The following is a 20,697-nucleotide window of genomic DNA, read 5'->3' as shown; positions in this document are numbered from 1 at the left end:
TGGTACATATATACAATGGAATATTACTCAGCCATAAAAAGGAACGAAATTGAGTCATTTGTTGAGACGTGGATGGATCTAGAGACTGTCATACAGAGTGAAGTAAGTCAGAAAGAGAAAAACAAATATCGTATATTAATGCATGTATGTGGAACCTAGAAAAATGGTACAGATGAGCCAGTTTTCAGGGCAGAAGTTGAGACACAGATGTAGAGAATGGACATATGGACACCAAGGGGGGAAAACTGCGGTGAGGTGGGGATGGTGGTGTGCTGAATTGGGCGATTGGGATTGACATGTATACACTGATGTGTATAAAACTGATGCCTAATAAGAACCTGCAGTATAAAAAAACAAACAAAACAACTAATAAAAAAAAAATAGACTGCAGGTGAAAAATTGGAACATTAATTCCTATGCCCCTTAAGCTATTCTGTCTCTTGGGAACACATCCAGTGACATAGAACTTGACACCAAGACCACCTGAAATAATTCCTTCTAAAATGGCATGGAAAAAGCCTTTTATCCCTGCTCTTTCTGTGTGCTGAAAGGTAATGCCCTTGACTATCAGCATACCCAGAGGAATGTAGGGTTTTGTGAGCGTTCTCAAAATAAGGACCAAGTTCAGTGGCAGACCAAAAATAAAGCATAATCATTTTTTTTCAAAGAAATGACAGGAATTAAAAATGGGTACTTTTTTTCCAGAATGAAGGAAAAAGTGAAAAAGAATGACGATGTCTTACTACAGATCCTAGTGAAAATGGCAAATATCACTATGCTGTAAAAAAGAAATTTGTTTGAACTTTATAGTATCGTATTATTTTCTCATTATAAAAATTATACTTTATTTCTTAAAGTATAAATTTTTCTTTTTTGTTTATAAGTGAAAAAGTAAAACTACTTGTAATCTCACTATGCATCAGTAACCACTGTCAATATATAGTTCCAGATTTTTTCTCTATTTATCTACATCTACGTCAACATCGAGCTCTCTCTATAGATCATAGAAATGACATTATACTGTATATATTTCTTTTTTTTTTAAAGATTTTTTTTGATGTGGACCATTTCTAAAGTCTTTATTGAATTTGTTACAATATTGCTTTTGTTTTATGTTTTGGTTTTTTGGCCGCGAGGCATGTGGGATCTTAGCTCCCCGACGAGAGATCGAACCCGCACCCCCTGCATTGGAAGGCGAAGTCTTAACTATTGGACCACGAGAGAGGTCCCTATGTTGTATATATTTCTTTCTTTTTTTTTTTTTTTAAAGAGCAGGTGATATACAAGCTGGCTTTTTTATTTTTATTTTTATTTATTTAAACACTATTTTATTTATTTATGGCGGTGTTGGGTCTTCGTTTCTGTGCGAGGGCCCTCTCCAGTTGCGGCAAGTGGGGGCCACTCCTCATCGCGGTGCGCGGGGCCTCTCACTATCGCGGCCTCTCCAGACGCGCAGGCTCAGCAATTGTGGCTCACGGGCCCAGTCGCTCCACGGCATGCGGGATCCTCCCAGACCAGGGCTCGAACCCGTGTCCCCCGCACCGGCAGGCAGATTCTCAACCACTGCGCCACCAGGGAAGCCCCTGTATATATTTCTTAACGTGTTTTCTTTTACATAAGGCTATATAGTGAAATGTTTCTCTATCGTGGCAGAAAAGGCCAGTTGGGTTCTGAAGATTTGAGCTTCCCTTCCACAGTGTAGCGTTGTTGTTGGGAAGCAGCTTCCCAGCCAGGGACTGCATTTCTCAGTCCTTTTGCATGTGGTGCCTCGTCACGGGTTTGGTAAAGTGGAACGGGACCTGACGGGATGTGGCACATCTGGGCCAAGGAGGTTAGATGTCTGTGTTCCCATCCCTTCATTCACTCCCAGAGTGCACTCGCAGGCCACGCTTCTCTTCCATTGCCATGAGCAAAACATGACCTCTGGATAGTCTGGTGGTCCCAGGAGGAGAATAAAAGACACATGGAGCAGAGCCACGCCAGCTTCCCCGTAATGCGAATCTACATGCTGAAGCAGAGCTGCCCCAAATGACCTGCAAACTTGTAATTGAGAAATAATGATTGTTGTATTGCACTGTGTGCTTTACAGAAGCTGATGTGCCTGAAGTACTTATAACTGAGTCTAGAAAGAGGGATGTGTCTCAAGAAGAATGGTGGATGTGGTTTTTGGCAAATGACCTTGATTAGAATCAAATACATGGAAATATCCCCAGAGTCTTTGAGCATATTGTGTTGGGCTAACCTCAGCCTGGACTAAAAGGGACTAAGACGACATGAGTTATAAACATGACATCGTAACATTCTGTGGCAGGAAGCAGGCTGAGAAGGCTTCTCAGGATCCTAGAGTGGTATATTTTCCAATGTGCTTGTCAGAAGGCCAAGGAAAAGAATGTAACAGGAAGGCTCTCCACCTCACTCATGCAGGGCTCTGTCAACAGTTCTGGAGAATAATGGACTAGGCAGAGACTTCCAGGGATCAGAACTTGGACCAAATCAAGGAACATTTTCTTTCTGCAAAAGAACATGGCAACACATTTATCGTGGGCTTTCTGAAGTGCTAGGGATCATTGAGTGACAGGTGCCTCTCATTCTTCCCTTTTTTCAGATGGGATTGTTTATTGTGGTTATCCTATCCTTATTCCATTATTGTATTTTGGATGAGATACGGGAGATAGTTTGTCCATTTAGATCATGGGTCTCTGAAAAAGAGGAGGCACATCTAGACATTAAATAGGTCGTGAGATCCTGGATTTTGAGTCTGATGTTATCTGATGGATGAGATTTGGGAGGGGGACTTGAGATGGGAGGGAGTTTATTTTGCATATGAAAGGAATATGACTATTTGTGAACAATAGAGAGGACTATGATAGATTAGATTATTGTTTAAAAATATTCACTTTATTCCTTCACCTCCACTTTTCCATATAAGAGAGTATCTCTTGCCACTTTGACCCTGAGCTTGGCTATATGAGTTGTTTTGGCAAATGGTATGTTTGCATCCATGGTGCAAGCCAATGCTTAAAATATGCTTAAGTTGTGGCTCTTGCCTTTTGTGCTCCTGCCATTGTCATGAAAAGAAAAAAACCTTTGATAGTCTCCTGGTCTCAGAGAAGGATAAGATACATGCAGAGGAGAACCACTCCAGTGACTGCCACCTGCAACAAAGCTACCCCAGGTCACCAACAAAACTGAACAAGAAATAAATACTAATTTTGGTTTTCCATGTTAGTTTGAGGTTGTTCTGTGAGATATATGTATGGATTTGTCTCTTGCTCCCTTCAAGGTTTGCTAGAATGTCACCTTCGTAGTGACTGACACCCCCTAATTAAAAATGACAACGCTCATTCCAGTCCAATACACCTGATCCCTCTTCCCCACTATATTTTTCTCCACAGCACCTGCCATCTTCTAATATACTATATAATTTACTCATTTGGGCGGGGGGTTATCATTTGTCTTCCCCAACCAGAATATAAGTTCCATCAGGTAGAAGTTTTTGCCTGTTTTCTTTACTGCTGAGTCCTCAACACCTAGAACATTGCCTGATACATAGTAGCTATTCAATAATTTTTGTTAAATGAATGAATTCATCAACTTATACAGAAAATAAATATCAAAAAGAAGTGCAGAAAATATTAATAGTGGTTATCTCCACTTTCTATGAATATGGGTAGTTTTCATTTTCTTTATATTTTCTCTGTTTTCTAAATTATCCATAATAAATATATATGATTTATGTAATGAAAACAAAACAACTTTTAAAAATTGTTTTGACTACACATAGAAATTTCAGGGTTTTTTTCCTTTAATTTTGTTGAAATTGTCCATTTATCAGTAAGCATAATTTTTGTTCTAGCTTATATTGTGGCGTAAGGATCTGTGGGTAGAAGGAGGCTCAAAACAGAAGGCAAGTGGGCCAAGGAGAGAAAGTTGAGAAGCTGAGAGTTGAGAATCGAGACTGGGTAAGAGAATCACATCCCAGAAATCTGTTCCATAAGTCTCTGTATGAATCTGGGCAATCTTCATTTTTTTTTTTCAGCCTCCTCTCTTTCATGCTGAAGTGTTGCCGAGTATTCCCATTTCTAATTATTCCTGAAGTTTAAGACAAGTTCAAGTTATGCACTTCTTCATTTATAATAAAGAGAATAAAAGAAAATAAAAGACACATAGAACATTAAGTAACCTAACAAATAGCCCCCTGGTTAAGAAATGTCATTTGTCTATTCTATAGGGTACCAGTCACCGATATAATAGCAGGAACAATACCAGTAGGATGGTTTGGTATTTGGCAGATTACTAAACTCCACTTAGAGGAGTTGGAGTAATTGCATGAAGCTGCTTCTCCTAGGTTGAGTGTTAGCTTCACGACTGAGATGACCAAGGAAAAGTAAGATGCCAGCCATGCAGGATGAGAGGCGTTGGATGACATGTTTTCTCCTTTCATCTACCTCCTCTTTTCCCCCATCTTCACCTCCACTGGGAGACTGGAGAGGCTGAGCAGTGAATTCTGAGACTCAGTGCCAGGTAAATTTTTCTAAGAAGAAAGTGATTTATCTTGCTTGGTGTAAGTTTCTTGTGAGTCACATGGTGGACCACAGCTATAGATGAAAGTTATATAGTACAGGGGTTAAGAACCTGGGACTTTGGAGAAAGATGGAATTTGATTTAAATTTCACCTCCACCATTTACTGGCAGTTTTGCCTTGTCAAGTAGCTAACTTTTCTGAACCTCACTTGTGTCATCTGTAAATGGGAGAAACAAGGATTAAACGAGATGCCATTTGTAAAGTGCTCAGTATTGTATATTATCACTATCAAGCATTTAACAAATTCTAGCTGCTATTATGACTACTATTATAATTTTCTTAATTAATACCTGCTTAGTTCGCTAGTAGTCAGGCTGACAAGCTGGTCTTCTGGAAAATGAAGAGAGGGAGAACTTGCAAAAATGATTAAAAAATATTACACCTAAGGTTTCCACTTTGTACTAAGTGGTGGCTGTTGATTGCATTGTCGTTTCGAAGTTTAACAGCAGAGCATTACTGTGTAGCCACCATGGTGTCATAAAATTTGGTACATCTTGACCTTGAATGATGCTACCCTAGCTAAGCTGTTCTTTCGGTGTTTTAGCAATCAATACCTGTCCTGAATCCTAGCCATGGTGATCAAATTTGTATTTTATTTTTTTTACATAAAAAAAAAGAACCTAGAGCAATACCAGGCTGGAGGATTGTAGAAATTTCCCCTGATAAGCCTGTGAAACATAGAATTCAGTAGATGGACTGCAGAGAGTTATAAAACACCAAAACATAATCGGGGAGAAGCTTAAGTCATTCATATTACACATTTGCTTTTTATCAAGATTTCCTCTAATTCAATGTAAGGTGGTGAGTATTGTGAACATCCATGTGATACTGAAATAACTGCTAGCATCCTTAAGGAATCAGCCACCACTCCCTCCACGGTGGGCCTTTGCTGCCCTACTGCTCTTTTTTTGTTTTTAAATCTAGCCTCATTACATTAATAGCTCGAAACCTTCTCAAGCATGTTAAAAATAGATTGCAGGAGAATTGAATGCAGTGTTTCCCTCCTTCCTCCCACTCCTTTTCTCGACTGTAATATAATAGCACCACTCAGAAACAGTCCACGGAAATCAGGGTTTTCTCAGCGGCTTGTGTGGGAAGTGCAGACTATTGTGAGCGAGCGTTGCAGCCCACTGCTTGGCAGGAAGTCGTTTTTGGAAAAGTTAACCGAACAAACACCTTCCATTGTCTACAGAGGTTGACAGCCCAATAAAATCTCTTTATTTCTATCTCTGAACCAACTTGCTGACTGTTAATACATTTAACCCCTTTGATTCTAGAGTCTTAGGTTTATTGACGGCTTTTTCCCTCAGGGATTCTTAACCTTTTTGGATTCTTGGGCTCCTTTGAGAATCCAGTGGACAATAAACTCATGTGTTCATTTTTCAGGGGATCTGTGGTTCTTCCCCTGCGCCCACCTGCCATGTGGAATTGTTCTGTAGTTGGTCTGAGTAATTAATGATTAAGGGGAAAACTAAAGAAGAGAAGGTGAGAATCTCTCTTCTCCCATGACACACACACTACTGCATATTTCTCATTTCTTTCATTGCAAGTTTACTAAAAAAAAAAAGAAAAAAAAAAGCACCAAGCTCTGCTGACAACTATTTTAAAAGCTGTTAATCACTTTCATAGTCTTATTTATTAAAATGATAAGACATAGCCTGAAATTCTTCCCAATGTCATAAAACTGAGAAATTTACCATTATAAATGAGTATACAAAAGATTTAGGCCAGAAGGAATAGGCTATGTTTAACTGGGCATGACTGGTATTGTACTCTCGAAATACTTGAAGGACATTTGTGGGGATGTAACAGCCACAGAATCATCATTTTATCTTGCTTCAGAGGGAATTTGCAAAAGAAGGTTGTTTTTTTTTCCTTAACATGTTTTTGTTAAACCTCAGATCCTAAGATTTAATGTTCAACAATAGAATTGGCTGACTTAGAAGTTAACAAGTTTGTACTCAAGAGAAGGATGCTACGTTATCTGTCAAGAGTTATATTGAAGGCATTTCAGCTCTCTGTGGCTAGATAGCCTCTATCACACCTTTGCACTAGAAACTCTACAAGTTACAAAATTTTTGTTGGTCCACAAGAAGAAAACTTTTGAGATGTCTTTCCTTTTATTTTTCCCCCCTGTGCCTACGCCCAAGAGAGTGGTTTTAATTAGTGCTGAGATGGAGTTTCAACTTTCCAATATCATTTATTTTCATTAGGTCCCATTGGTTTATTTTTGTTTTTATTTCCATTACTCTAGGAGGTGGGTCAAAAAAGATCTTCCTGTGATTTATGTCAAGGAGTGTTCTTCCTATGTTTTCCTCTAAGAGTTTTATAGTGTCCAGTCTTACATTTAGGTCTTTAATCCATTTTGAGTTTGTTTTTGTGTATGGTGTTAAGGAGTGTTCTAATTTCATTATTTTACATGTAGCTGTCCAGTTTTCCCAGCACCACTTATTGAAGAGACAGTCTTTTCTCCATTGTATATCCTTGCCTCCTTTGTCATAGATTAGTTGACCATAGGTGCGTGGGTTTATCTCTGGGCTTTCTATCTTGTTCCATTGATCTATGTTTCTGTTTTTGTGCCAGTACCATATTGTCTTGATTACTGTAGCTTTGTAGTGTAGTCTGAAGTCAGGGAGTCTGATTCCTCCAGCTCCGTTTTTTTCCCTCAAGATTGCTTTGGCGGGCTTCCCTGGTGGTACAGTGGTTAAGAATGCACCTGCCAATGGAGGGGACCCAGGTTCCAGCCCTGGTCTAGGAAGATCCCACATGCCACGGAGCAACTAAGCCTGTGCACCACAAGTACTGAGCCTGTGCTGTAGAGCCCGTGTGCCACAACTACTGAAGCCCGTGTGCCTAGAGCCCGTGCTCTGCAACAAGAGAAGCCACCACAATGAGGAGCCCGTGCACCACAATGAAGAGTAGCCCCCGCTTGCCACAAATAGAGAAAGCCCGCACACGCAGCAAAGAAGGCCCAACGCAGCCAAAAATTAATTAATTAATTAATTTTAAAAATGAAAAAAAAAAAAGATTGCTTTGGCTATTCGGGGTCTTTTGTGTTTCCATACAGATTTTAAGATTTTTTTGTTCTAGTTGTGTTTAAAATGCCATGGGTAGTTTGATAAGGATTGCATTGAATCTGTAGATTGCTTTGGGTAGTATAGTCATTTTCACAATATTGATTCTTCTAATCCAAGAACATGGTGCATATCTCCATCTGTCTGTGTCATCTTTGATTTCTTTCATCAGTGTCTTATAGTTTTCTGAGTACATGTCTTTTACCCCCTTAGGTAGGTTTATTCCTAGGTATTTTATTCTTTTTGTTGCAGTGGTGAATGGGATTGTTTCCTTAATTTCTCTTTCTGATCTTTCATTGTTAGTGTATAGGGATGCAAGAGATTTCTGTGCATTAATTTTGTATCCTGCAACTTTACCAAATTCATTGATTAGCTCTGGTAGTTTTCTGGTGGCGTCTTTAGGATTCTCTATGTATAGTATCATGTCATCTGCAAACAGTGACCGTTTTACTTCTTCTTTTCCAATTTGTATTCCTTTTATTTCTTATTCTTCTCTGATTGCCATGGCTAGGACTTCCAAAACTATGTTGAATAATAGTGGCAAGAGTGGACATCCTTGTCTTGTTCCTGATCTTAGAGGAAATGCTTTCAGTTTTTCACCATTGAGAATGATGTTTGCTGTGGGTTTGTCATATATGACCTTTATTATGTTGAGGTAGGTTCCCTCTATGCCCACTTTCTGGAGGGTTTTTATCAGAAATGGGTGTTGAATTTTGTCAAAAGCTTTTTCTGCATCTGTTGAGATGATCATATGGTTTTTATTCTTCAATTTGTTAATATAGTGTATCACATTGATTGATTTGCATACATTGAAGAATCCTTACACTCCTGGGATAAACCCCACTTGATTATGGTGTATGATCCTTTTAATGTGTTGTTGGATTCTGTTTGCTAGTATTTTGTTGAGGATTTTTGCATCTATATTCATCAGTGATATTGGTCTGTAATTTTCTTTTTTTGTAGTATCTTTGTCTGGTTTTGGTATCAGGGTTATCGAGGCCTCATAGAATGAGTTTGGGAGTATTCCTTTCTCTGCAATTTTTTGAAAGAGTTTGAGAAGGATAGGTGTTAGCTCTTCTCCAAATGTTTGTTCATTACTTGTGATTAGTCTGTTTATGTTTTGTAAATCTTCCTGGTTCAGTTTTGGAAAATTGTACCTTTCCAAGAATTTGTCCATTTCTTCATGGTTGTCCATTTTATTGGCATATAGTTGTTTGTAGTAGTCTCTTACAATCCTTTGTATTTCTGCAGTGTCTGTTGTGATTTCTCCTTTTTCATTTCTAATTTTATTGATTTGAGTCCCCTCCCTCTTTTTCTTGATGAGTCTGGCTAAAGGTTTATCAATTTTGTTTATCTTCTCAAAGAACCAGCTTTTAGTTTTGTTGATCTTTGCTATTGTTTTCTTTGTTTCTATTTCATTTATTTCTGCTCTGATCTTTATGATTTCTTTCCATCTACTAACTTTGGGTTTTCTTTGTTCTTCTTTCTCTAGTTCCTTTAGGTGTAAGGTTAGATTGTTTGAGATTTTTCTTGTTTCTTGAGGTAGGAGTGCCCTCTTAGGACTGCTTTTGCTGCATCCCGTAGGTTTTGGATCATCCTGTTTTCATTGTCATTTGTCTCTAGGTATTTTTTATTTCCTCTTTGATTTCTTCAGTGATCTCTTGGTTATTTAGTAACGTATTGTTTAGCCTCCATGTGTTTGTGTTTTTTACGTTTTTTTCCCTGTAATTGATTTCCAATCTCATAGTGTTGTGGTCGGAAAAGATGCCTGATATGATTTCAATTTTCTTAAATTTACCAAGGCTTGATTTGTGGCCCAAGATATGATCTATCCTGGAGAATGTTCCATGTACACTTGAGAAGAAAGTGTAATCTGCTGTTTTTGGATGGAATGTCCTATAAATATCAGTTAAATCTATCTGGTCTATTGTGTCATTTAAAGCTTGTGTTTCCTTTTTAATTTTCTGTCTGGATGATCTGTCCGTTGGTGTAAGTGAGGTGTTAATATCCCCCACTATTACTGTGTTACTGTTGATTTCCTCTTTTATAGTTGTTAGCATTTGCCTTATGTTTGAGGTGCTCCTATGTTGGGTGCATATATATTTATAATTGTTATATCTTCTTCTTGGATTGATCCCTTGATCATTATGTAGGGTCCTTCCTTGTCTCTTGTAACATTCTTTATTTTAAAGTTTATTTTATCTGATATGAGTATTGCTACTCCAGCTTTCTTTTGATTACCACTTACATGGAATATCTTTTTCCATCCCTTCACTTTCAGTCTGTATGTGTCCGTAGGTCTGAAGTGGGTCCTTATAGACAGCATATATAAGGGTCTTGTTTTTGTATCCAGTCAGCAAACCTGTGTCTTTTGATTGGAGCATTTAATCCATTCACATTTAAGGTAATTATTGATATGTATATTCCTATTACCATTTTGTTAATTGTTTTGTGTTTGTTTCTGTAGGTCCTTATCTTCTCTTGTGTTTCCCACTTAGAGAAGTTCCTTTAGCATTTGTTGTAGAGCTGGTTTGGTGGTGCTGAATTCTTTTAGCTTTTGCTTTTCCATAAAGCTGTTGATTTCTCCGTCGAAGCTGAATGAGATTCTTGCTGGGTAGAGTAATCTTGGTTGTAGATTCTTCCCTTTCTTCACTTTAAATGTATTGTGCCACCTCCTTCTGGCTTGTAGAGTTTCTGCTGAGAAATCAGCTGTTAACCTTTTGGGAGTTCCCTTGTATGTTATTTGTCATTTTTCCCTTGCTGCTTTTTTAAAAAAAAATAGATCTTTATTGGAGTATAATTGCTTCATAATTCTGTGTTAGTTTCTGTTGCAAAACAAAGTGAATCAGCCATATGCATACACATGTTCCCATATCCCCTCCCTCTTGACCCTCCCTCCCATCCTCCCTATCCCTCTCCTCTAGGTCATTGCAAAGCACTGAGCCGATCTCTCTGTGTTATGCTGCTGCTTCCCACCAGCCAACTATTTTACGTTCGGTAATGTATATATGTTGATGGTACTCTCACTTTGCCCCAGCTTCGCCCTCCAACCCCATGTCATCAAGTCCATTCTCTATGTCTACCTCCTTATTCCTGCTCTGCAACTAGGTTCATCAGTACCATTTTTTTTTTTTTTTTAGATTCCATATATATGTGTTAGCATATGGTATTTGTTTTTCTCTTTCTGACTTACTTCACTCTGTATGACAGACTCTAGGTCCATCCACCTCACTACAAATAACTCAATTTTGTTTCTTTTTATTGCTGAGTAATATTCCATTGTATATATGTGCAACATCTTCTTTATCCATTCATCTGTTGATGGACATTTAGGTTGGTTCCATGTCCTGGCTATTGTAAATAGTGCCGCAGTGAACATTGTAGTGCATGTCTCTTTTTGATCCCTTGTTGCTTTTAATAATTTTTCTTTGTCTTTGATATTTGTCAGTTTGATTATGGTGTGTCTTGGCATGTTTCTCCTTGAGTTTATCTTGCCTGGGACTCCCTGTGCTTCCTGGACTTGGGTGGCTATTTCCTTTCCCATGTTAGGGAAGTTTTCGACTATAATCTCTTCAAATATTTTATCAGGTCCTTTCTCTCTCTCTTCTCCTTCTGGGACCCCTATAATGCGAATTTGGTGCGTTTAATGTTGTCCCAGAGGTCTCTTAGGCTGTCTTCATTTCTTTTCATTGTTTTTTCTTTATTCTGTTCCGTGGCAGTGAATTCCACAATTCTGTCTTCCAGGTTACTTATCCGTTCTTCTGCCTCAGTTATTCTGCTATTGATTCCTTCTAGTGTATTTTTCATTTCAGTTATTGTATTGTTCATCTCTGTTTGTTTGTTCTTTAATCCTTCTCGGTGTTTGTTCTTTAATTCTTCTAGGTTTTTGTTAAACATTTCTTGTATCTTCTCGAGCTTTGCCTCCATTGTTTTTCTGAGGTCCTGGATCATCTTCACTATCATTAATCTGAATTCTTTTTCTTGAAGGTTGCCTATCTCCAATTGATTTAGTTGTTTTTCTTGGGTTTTATCTTGTTCCTTCATCTGGTGCTAGTACATCTAGCCCTCTGCCTTTTCATTTTGTCTGTCTTTCTGTAAATGTGGTTTTTGTTCCACAGGCTGCAGGATTGTAGTTCTTCTGCTTCTGCTATCTGCCCTGTGGTGAATGAGGCTATCTAAGAGGCTTGTGCAAGCTTCCTGATAGGAGGGACTGGTGGTAGGTAGACCTGGGTGTTGCTCTGTTGGGGTGAGCTCAGTAAAGCTTTAATCTGCTTGTCTGCTGATTTGTGAGGCTGAGTTCCCTCCCTGTAGGTTGTTTGGCCTGAGGTGACCCAGCACTGGAGCCTACAGGCTCTTTGGTGGGGTTAATGGTGGGCTCCAGGAGGGCTCACGCCAAGGAATACTTCCCAGAACTTCTGCTACTAGTGTCCTTGTCCTCACAGTGAGCCACAGCCACCCCCCTGCCTCTGCAGGAGACCCTCCCACACTAGCAGGTAGGTCTGGTTGAGTCTCCTATGGGGTCACTGCTCCTTTCCCTTGGATCCTGATGCACACACTACTTTGTGTTTGCCCTCCATGAGTGGAGTCTCTGTTTCTCCCAGTCCTGTCAAAGTCCTGCAATCCAATCCTGCTAGCCTTCAAAGTCTGATTCTGTGGGAATTCCTTCTCCCATTGTCAGACCCCCAAGTTGGGAAGCCTGATGTGGGGCTCAGAACCTTCACTCCAGTGGGTGGACTTCTGTGGTATAAGTGTTCTCCAGTCTGTGAGTCACCCACCCAGCAGTTATGGGATTTGATTTCATTGTGATTGCGCCGCTCCTACTGTCTCACTGTGGCTTCTCCTTTGTCTTTGGATGTGGGGTTTCCTTTTTGGTGAGTTCCAGTGTCTTCCTGTCGATGATTGTTCAGCAGTTACTTGTGATTCTGGTGTTCTCGCAAGAGGGAGTGAGAGCACGTCCTTCTACTCCGCCATCTTGAACCAATCTCATCCCAACATTATTTATTTTCTGCATGGCCTTAGATATCTGTGATGCTATTACATGAGAACTACAACCTCTTTCCCATAATTTGAAAGTAACAAAGTGCCTATTACCCACTGAGAGTTGATTGCTGTCATTTAGGAAGAATGAAACAACAGACTGACCTTCAAGGAAAGAAGACATTTGAATTAACTGTCTTTTCAAGAACTGTTTTTTTTTTCTTAAGCATTTTAATTTTCTATTTGAGAATTTATATATAAAATTATTCTTTTCTCATCTAAGCCTATATTATCTGTTGTTATCTGTGTTGAGTTTATAAGGGTGTGAATTTTCAGGTTGGAAAAGTGTGATGGCATTTAGTATCCAGGATTATATTCCAAATGTATTCCTCATGCCAAAAGCTCTGCTCAGTCTGGAACCCTTTACCCTGAAGTTTTCCGACAGCCCTGACTTTGGTGTATGTTTTAGTTAACTCGGGATGCCATAACAAAATACCATAGGCTGGGTGGTAAACAACAGAACGTTATTGTCTCACAGTTCTGGAGGCTGGAAAACTGAGATCAGGGTGCTAGGTTCTGACAAGAGCCTTCTGCCTGGCTTGCAGAGGTCCACCTTCTCACTGTGTCCTCACGTGGCCTTTCCTTGGTGTGTACGTGTGTGAGTGTGTGTGTGTGTGTGTGTGTGTGTAAGGAGAGAGAGAAAGAGCAAGAAAGATCTTTTTCTTCTTATATCTTTAGTCCTGTCAGATTAAGACCTCACCTTTATGACCTCATTTAACCTTATTTACCTCCTGAAAGCCCCACCTCCAAATACAGTCACATTGGAGGTTAGCGCTTCAAGATATGAATTTTGGAGAGACACAATTCAGTCCATAGCGGTGTAGCATATGTCTGTTGTAAACCTTGCGCAGAGTCTTGAACATCTGTCAGTGGAAGAATGGGAAATGGGAAATAATTTCATTGTAACATCATGTTACTTGTAATCTGCTCTTGTGACGTGGACGACAAAGACATCAAATATTTAATGTAATTTGGAGAGCTAAAAATGTGTTGGAGCGGAAGAGAGAGGAGAGAGGGAGAGAAATAGAAGATAATTAAATCAGTAAGAATTTAAAAACTCATTGCTAAGTACAGTGTATATAGCCAGGTGTGACGAAAGATACATCTTCCCTCCTTTACAATAAACAAACAAAAACCAGAAAGCCATTGACTTTGCTCCCAGGGATTTGGGATTTATTTGGGGAGCTAAGAACTAAAAACCATTCAAATGAAAAGTACATTAAAAAGAAAAGCCCATTTGTGTTAAGCACTGGATTAAAAAAGAAGTGTAATTAATGCTCAGAGGATCACTATGGAGTGAGAAGATTCTGATCTCAGAGGATGTAGGATGTGCTGGGGCAGGGATGGAAGTTTAGGGTTTGAGGGGATCAGAGAAGGCTTCTTAGAAGAGGTGGTGGCTACACAGGGCAAAGGGAATAGGGAGAGCATGAGCACATCAAGCAGAGAGGCACAGTGGCAAGAAAGAGCATGCGCGGTATGTGGGGAGACCAGCAGCATCTCCTGTAGCTGGAGGCAGAGGGCCGGGCAGCGTGGAGAGAGAAGAAGGGGAGTAGCTGGGCAGAGGTCATAGGACTGAGGGCTCCGTGGGCCATGTTTTACCCTGAAGATAGAGGTTTTCAAACTGCAGAAACATTTCTTCAAATGAAAAGCTTATGTGGAAGCTTAATGTATATGCCAGAGATGGCAGAGCTGCTGTAGCTCGAACCAGAGTGCGGCTAGGGTCCTGCTCCTCACCACTGCCTCTGTCGCTGTCATCCTTTTGCTACCCTCGTAGTGCAGACCGGCCTCCCCTGCACCTGGATTATAGCGACAGTCTCCTCTTACAGGCTTGCTCATCCACCCTCCACACTGCACAGCTTTCTACCAGGCAAGTCTGATTCTGTCCTTCCTCTGTTTAAGTCCCTGCAGTGGTTCCCACCTGCCTACACGAACAGACCCACACTCCCAAGGCCCTGCCTACTGCTTCACTTTCCTTTCTTGCCAAGTTCTCCCCCTAACACTTAGCTTTATGTTCTAACGAAACTGAAAGGCTTGCAGTTGTGTCTTGTCCAGCCCTATGTTGCCTGGAATGGCCTCCATGCGTACCTCGCTTTAAGCCCCAGCTCAAAGATCACCCTCTCCACGAGGACATTCCTAACCTCCTTTGAACCCAAGTCGATCTGGCCATACTCTTTTTTATGCCTAACTGTACCTGTATGTACAAATCCTATTGTTGTAGCTGTGTATGGGGACAGATACGAGAGATGTTGAGAGTCAAGCCAACAGGTTCAGTCAGAGAATGGCTGTGGGTAGAAGGAAGGATTTGCAGGAGTCTGGGATGACACCCAGGTTTCTATCAGGATTGACATGTACTGTCATAGAGAATATAGGAACAGAAGGGCGTGGAAAGGGAAGGACGAATTCCATTTTGGTGAAGTTGTTTTGTGTCTGTGGAGATCCAGGTTGAGATGAGTCAAGAAAAAGATCTGGAGGCACACATTTGGGAATCAATAGGTAGGCAATAGATAAATCTTTAGGATTGACTGAGATTCTTCAAGGTGAGACTACAGTGTGAGAAGGGAAGAGAGATGTGGATGAGTTGATTAAGGAAAAAGGTGGGGTGGGAGTAGATGCCCTACATAATCCCGGTTCCATTTTCCCCATCATTTTGGTGCTGGGACCACAAAGATCACGGTGCAACTTGACAAAAGCTCTGTAAACAGAAAAGTTGTGTTTGCTCTTCCAGGTCTTAGGCCACTCCAAGGTCCAATGAAATGGAGAATCTTATAAACTGCCAGGTGACGCATCCTGACAATTACAATGGAGGATGCCCTCTAAACTCATCATATGTGATTTCATATAATACCAGCACAGTTATAGTTCAATATTTAGAAGAAGGAAAAGTTAGTAATACTATAACAGGACTTTGAATTTTAGAGTATTTCTGGTTATTAAAGACTCCTTAAATAATTTAGAAACTTTTGCAGCAGGAATGTCTCTGAACGTTGTTTTACATATAGCAATACTTGCCCACCAGAAATTTTTTTCCGAATTCATATGTAAACAAACACATAATACATTTTACAGCAAGAGAGAAGTAAGTGTGGGCATATTATCCAAAAGATTCTGTTTTCTTTTCCTAGAAGAAAGAAATATCTTCTTAGTCATAGGAAGAGAGAGAATAGTGAATGCAGGATCATAATGTATAGATGAAGTGACTTCATCTTGTGATAAACCATGGTGAATCGAGAATCCCCTGGAGTCCAGTGTGTGGTAAGTTAAATCACGCAAGCTGTCTGTGATGCCTGATATGTTATTCCGCCCGGGCACTTCTTAACATTTTTCATGCCCCCGCAGACTTTTTCAAACACTGCACATGAACTTCCTTACCAGAACAAAAGGACCTTCTAGCTTTCTGGAGTACTATATTTCACTTAGTACTGATTGGTAGAAACGGTACCATTTTCCACATCTGGGATGTGAACGCTGGTCTCAGTGGTCTAGGGCACTGGGTAGGAGCCTCCTTTTTTTGACGATGGGTCAGTGAACAGGCGGGAGAGAGAGAGAGATGGCAGCTGCCTCTCAGCTAGAGCAGTTAAATCAATCTTGGCAAATTGAGTAACATGCCTCAACCAGGCTACTCTTATCTTTATGTGGTCAGTTAGAGGAAGATCTCATGAAGAAAGGAAAGAAAAAAAAAAGAATGGTGTCATTTCTTTTATAGCCTCCTTGGTATGATTCATATGAATATTTGTTACTACACATGGGATGTGTATATATTATCAGACTGGGCTTAAATGTAGAGGCACCTATGTGAAGAAAGGGTAATTAAATATGAACTATGCATTTGTCTTAAGGAGGTATGAAGTATTCAGAGCTCATATAAATTTGGAACATAGGCATATGCCAAATTGTTTACAAATTTGTTATTTTCTGCTATATACCCATAACTGTCTAATTTTGGCAGTAACTATTTTTGTATTAAAGTGAAAATATGCTTTCAATTCGAGTAAAAAATTATGTGCAGTAACTTCCAGTTAATTTCATAAGAAATAAGTATTAGCATTAGGTAATTTAAAAAAATAATTTTCTTAATTTTTTTAACTTGAACTCTGTAAAGATTAGAGACTTGTGTTTTCATCTTTATTACACAGTTTACTTGTTAATTTTTATAAAAATAAAGATATTCCATGTCACATATTCAGATGTCTTAGGGAAAGAAGTTTTAATAAGTATTTTAAAGCATTGATAAATATGTAGCAAGTCCTATTTTACGTACTTTAAAAATATCTATTTTACTGATGAATAAATTAAATAGGAGAAAGTTAAATGACATTTCAAGGTCAAAATAGAACTAGGAAGAAAACCAGGACATGCTTTTAAGTTCTCTTTAGCCCTGACCGCTACTACTCTTGGTGTATATGTAAGCTCCAATTAAATGTCTAGTATCTCTGTATCAATATGTTATAAGTAGAACCCATCATTATTTTCTTCCATACCTACTCCTTCACAACTTCACAACTCTTCTTCACCTTAGATTGTGGTATCAAGAGCCATCCATCCAACTGCTTTGGCCAAAAACTTGGATTTATATTTTATTCTCCTACCTTCCTTTATCCATCCTTCAACAAATCCTATTGGTTTTACATATATATATATATATATATATATATATATATATATATATATATATATATATATATATATATATATATAAAACATCACTATTCCATTACATACTACCTAGTCTAAGGCACCAACACCTCTCACTGCAATCATTGCAATAACTTCCAAGTGTCTGGTATGTGGTAAGTTAAATCACTTAAGCTATCTCAGTGTTATTTTTGCCCTTCTGCAATCTATTTTCTGCTTGGTGGCCAAGTGACATTTACTGAAACCAGCCAACTCAGAACCAATCACTGACCCGTCTAAAAACCTCTGCTTTAAGAAGAAAACACAAACTTTTTGACCTGGCGCATACACCCTGCATGATCTGTTCTCTGCTTTTCCTCTCTGACCCCACCTCCTCCCATTCTTTCACTGGTACAAGTACTTTCTGACTTGTTCATCACTTTATCCGCAGCAGAATGCTGAGCGCAAGAGTGGGCCCTCAATACATTTGTCAAATGCACAAAAAAATATTTTTATATATTTTCCTGAGCCTAAGAAGAAGTCCTCCTTTGGCTTTGGTGCTAAGCAGAGCCCAAACTAAGTCTTAGGTGGGTGTTCATGTGAGATTTTGGAACCGATAATCAATGAATGAAAGTTTAGGGCAGTCAGGGCCTGCTTTGCGACCTGTACTGTGTCCCTTCCTTGACCTCTTCTGCAGGATTAGCTCCACCTGAGCTCCGAGGCCCATCCTGAGTTAAGACAGGAGTAATCCAAGGGCCTTTGTTTTACCAGCAGGTGACTCAGCTTGACAGTTCCTTAATACCAGCCCAACTATGACCTTGTGAATTTCTGCCTTATTTCTGGGTCCAACTTCATATCTTGATACTTGTTTTGGTAACTGAATTTCTGCCTATTTCTTTCTGCCTCAGCATCTGCTCTGTAATTCCTTCTTCCTGGTCTAGGACCCACCTATACGCTCATGTCCACTTTAGTTGACTTATATCCAATGTTTTACTCTATCGGACATTGCCGTAAATATCTTCTAAAACTGATTTAGCATCCTAGTTGAGACCTGAGAGTACCAAAGCCATCCATAAGAGGATGAGTGAACAGCCATCATGTTGGAACTCAGCCTTTAGAAAACACCCAAAGTTATTTATGCATGAATCTTGTGAAATCTCTCACAAGCAATTAGAAAACAATTACAACAAAATCCCCATGGTGTTCAGCATTTGCATAGTCCCCAAATACTTCTAGCTCCTTTAAAAAAGGAAAACCAGAAGTGGGAAAGAATTTAGAGCAGCTTTTAATGTTCTGGAAGGCCAGTCCTAGTTACTGGCCAAGAGGGCAATACTAAGAGTAATGCCCTTGGAATTTGCAAGGCGAAGAGAGTCTGGCTCATAGTGGGCGCTCCATAAATCAAGGGGGGTGAATGAATGAATGGCAGACCAAGTACTATCCCCAAAGATCTCTCTAAGTGGACTGAGGATGGAGACTGACAAAAGAATATACTCTGGGGGGAAATAACTAGGCTTTGACTTTGCTTTGGAACATGGCAATAAAATATGAAAATAGGTACTCAGACATAGTTATTTCTTAAAATAGCATATTCAATTAAAATGACTGAAATATTTGAAGTGAGGTCTTTCACCACTCCAGACTGAGTTGAAATTCTCCAGAATTTTTTTCAAGGAAGTCCTTGCCCAATTGCCTATGTGGTTTGGGGAGAAGTATTGGCAGGACATTTTCTGATAAAGGTAGAAATCTGGCAGCAGCACCTCAAAAGGAATCTGGGTGTCGTTCATAAAATCACCTCTGGTACTTATAGAGGGTCATTTTACTAGATCGTTTGAGTATCAGTTTCCTTAAATATGTGATTTTAATGATGATTGCATCATTCTTAAGTGTGAGTTTGTTTAGAATCTATCTGAAGTCCAATTTTTGATCTTTAGTATTACAACAGAAATCAGATGGAGCTGAGAGGGATCTTAGGCAGTAATTTATAACTTTTCAAATATTAGAGCTCAAGTTGTCTTTATCAGGCAACCCGGGTCCCATTTTTTCCAAAAAGATATTTATATGTTTAGAGGGACTTTACTATTGGAGACACAATTTATGCCTTTTAAAGGAAATAAACATTGCACTTACTTTGCTGGGAGTTGTTAAACTTTACAAACAAACCAAAACAGTAATTACATTAGTGTTTTAAAATAGAAATAATACTTTAGAGCATACAGTCGAATGCTATAGTAACTTGGAAAACACAAAGACAATAAATTACATTACATTAATGTAATGTAATTACATACATTTTATTGTTAAGGGGAAGATGTAAGAAAACACAAATCAAAGTAAGAGTAAGTTTTATGAAAACCCTTCATTCCATCTGGTAAATGTCACATCCCACAATTGATAATGTACCATCAGCTGAGAACCACTGGTCTAAGAATCAAATTAGCATTATAGTTGAATCATGTCCCCTTAAAAGATGTTGAAGTCCTAGCCCCCAGTACCTATAAATGTGACCTTACTTAGAAATAGCGTCTTTGTAGATAAGCAAAGTAGTATGAGATTGGTGGGATGGGCCTTAATCCAATATGACCGGTGTCCTTGTAAAAAGTGGAAATTTGGACACAGAGACAGACAAGTACACAGGAAGAATGCCATCTGCAGACAGGTAGAAATCAGGGTGATACAAGCCAAGGAACACCAAATATTGGCAGCAGATCAGCAGAAGCTAGGAGAGAGGCATGGGACAGATTCTCCCTCATCGTGCTCAGAAGAAAACAACCCTATTGACACCTAGATCTTGGATTTCTAGCTTCCAGAACTGTGAGACAATAAATCTCTATGCTTGAAGTCACCCAGTTTATGATACTTTGTTATAGCAGCCCTAGCAAGTTAATATAGCTAGTCATCTGGTTATCTAGATTAATAGTCTGCCTGTCTATCTATATCTTTCTATCTATTGATTTACTATTTAATAGCAGTAGAACTATTTCTTCCCCAAATTTCTTCCTGAAAGCCATGCTGGTTATCGTCTGTTGACCCCTCCTTATCCTTTTATTGCCCCTTTCCTCCCTACTCTGTGCTCCAGGAGGTGCCTCTATGAACAAAATCAATGGATTGCTTTGCCCTCTGGCTTTCACTTGGGTTCAGCCAATGACAAGACAAGCAGCAACAAGAGACCAGAGGCAGAAGGTAGGTGAGGTCGGGGTGTTCTTTTCCCTGGTTTCTCCTTTGCCTTCTGGTTGAGTCCCTTCTCTGAAGATCACTATTCCTGCCAGGTGTCCCCCTCCTCATGACACAGCTCTCTCTGTGGCCACTTCCTCCCCTGGTCCCCCTTCAGGCCCAGAGTACTGTCCTAAACCCCATGGTTTCCCCACCTTCCTGTTCACACATGATTAAGCC

The 20,697-nt window shown here is 39.5% G+C and overlaps 1 protein-coding gene across 3 annotated transcripts in view; it reads left to right on the top strand.

Moving 5' to 3' along the window:
• NAV3 (neuron navigator 3) overlaps nucleotides 1-20,697 on the top strand; it is a 1,137,481-nt gene that overhangs the window by 162,597 nt on the left and 954,187 nt on the right. The window contains exon 1 of one of the 3 annotated variants that reach the window (XM_057557694.1): nucleotides 20,472-20,487. The exons of the other annotated variants lie outside the window; for them this stretch is intronic. The gene's annotated coding sequence lies outside the window, so the exon portion shown is untranslated. Of the gene's footprint in view, nucleotides 1-20,471; nucleotides 20,488-20,697 lie in introns of those variants that run through there. 3 annotated transcript variants of the gene reach the window in all.

Source organism: Balaenoptera acutorostrata, chromosome 11 (assembly GCF_949987535.1).
Source record: "Balaenoptera acutorostrata chromosome 11, mBalAcu1.1, whole genome shotgun sequence".
Classification (NCBI taxonomy): Eukaryota; Metazoa; Chordata; class Mammalia; order Artiodactyla; family Balaenopteridae; genus Balaenoptera; species Balaenoptera acutorostrata.
The sequence above is the reverse complement of the archived record's forward strand: the minus strand, read 5'-3'. Positions and strand labels throughout refer to the sequence as shown.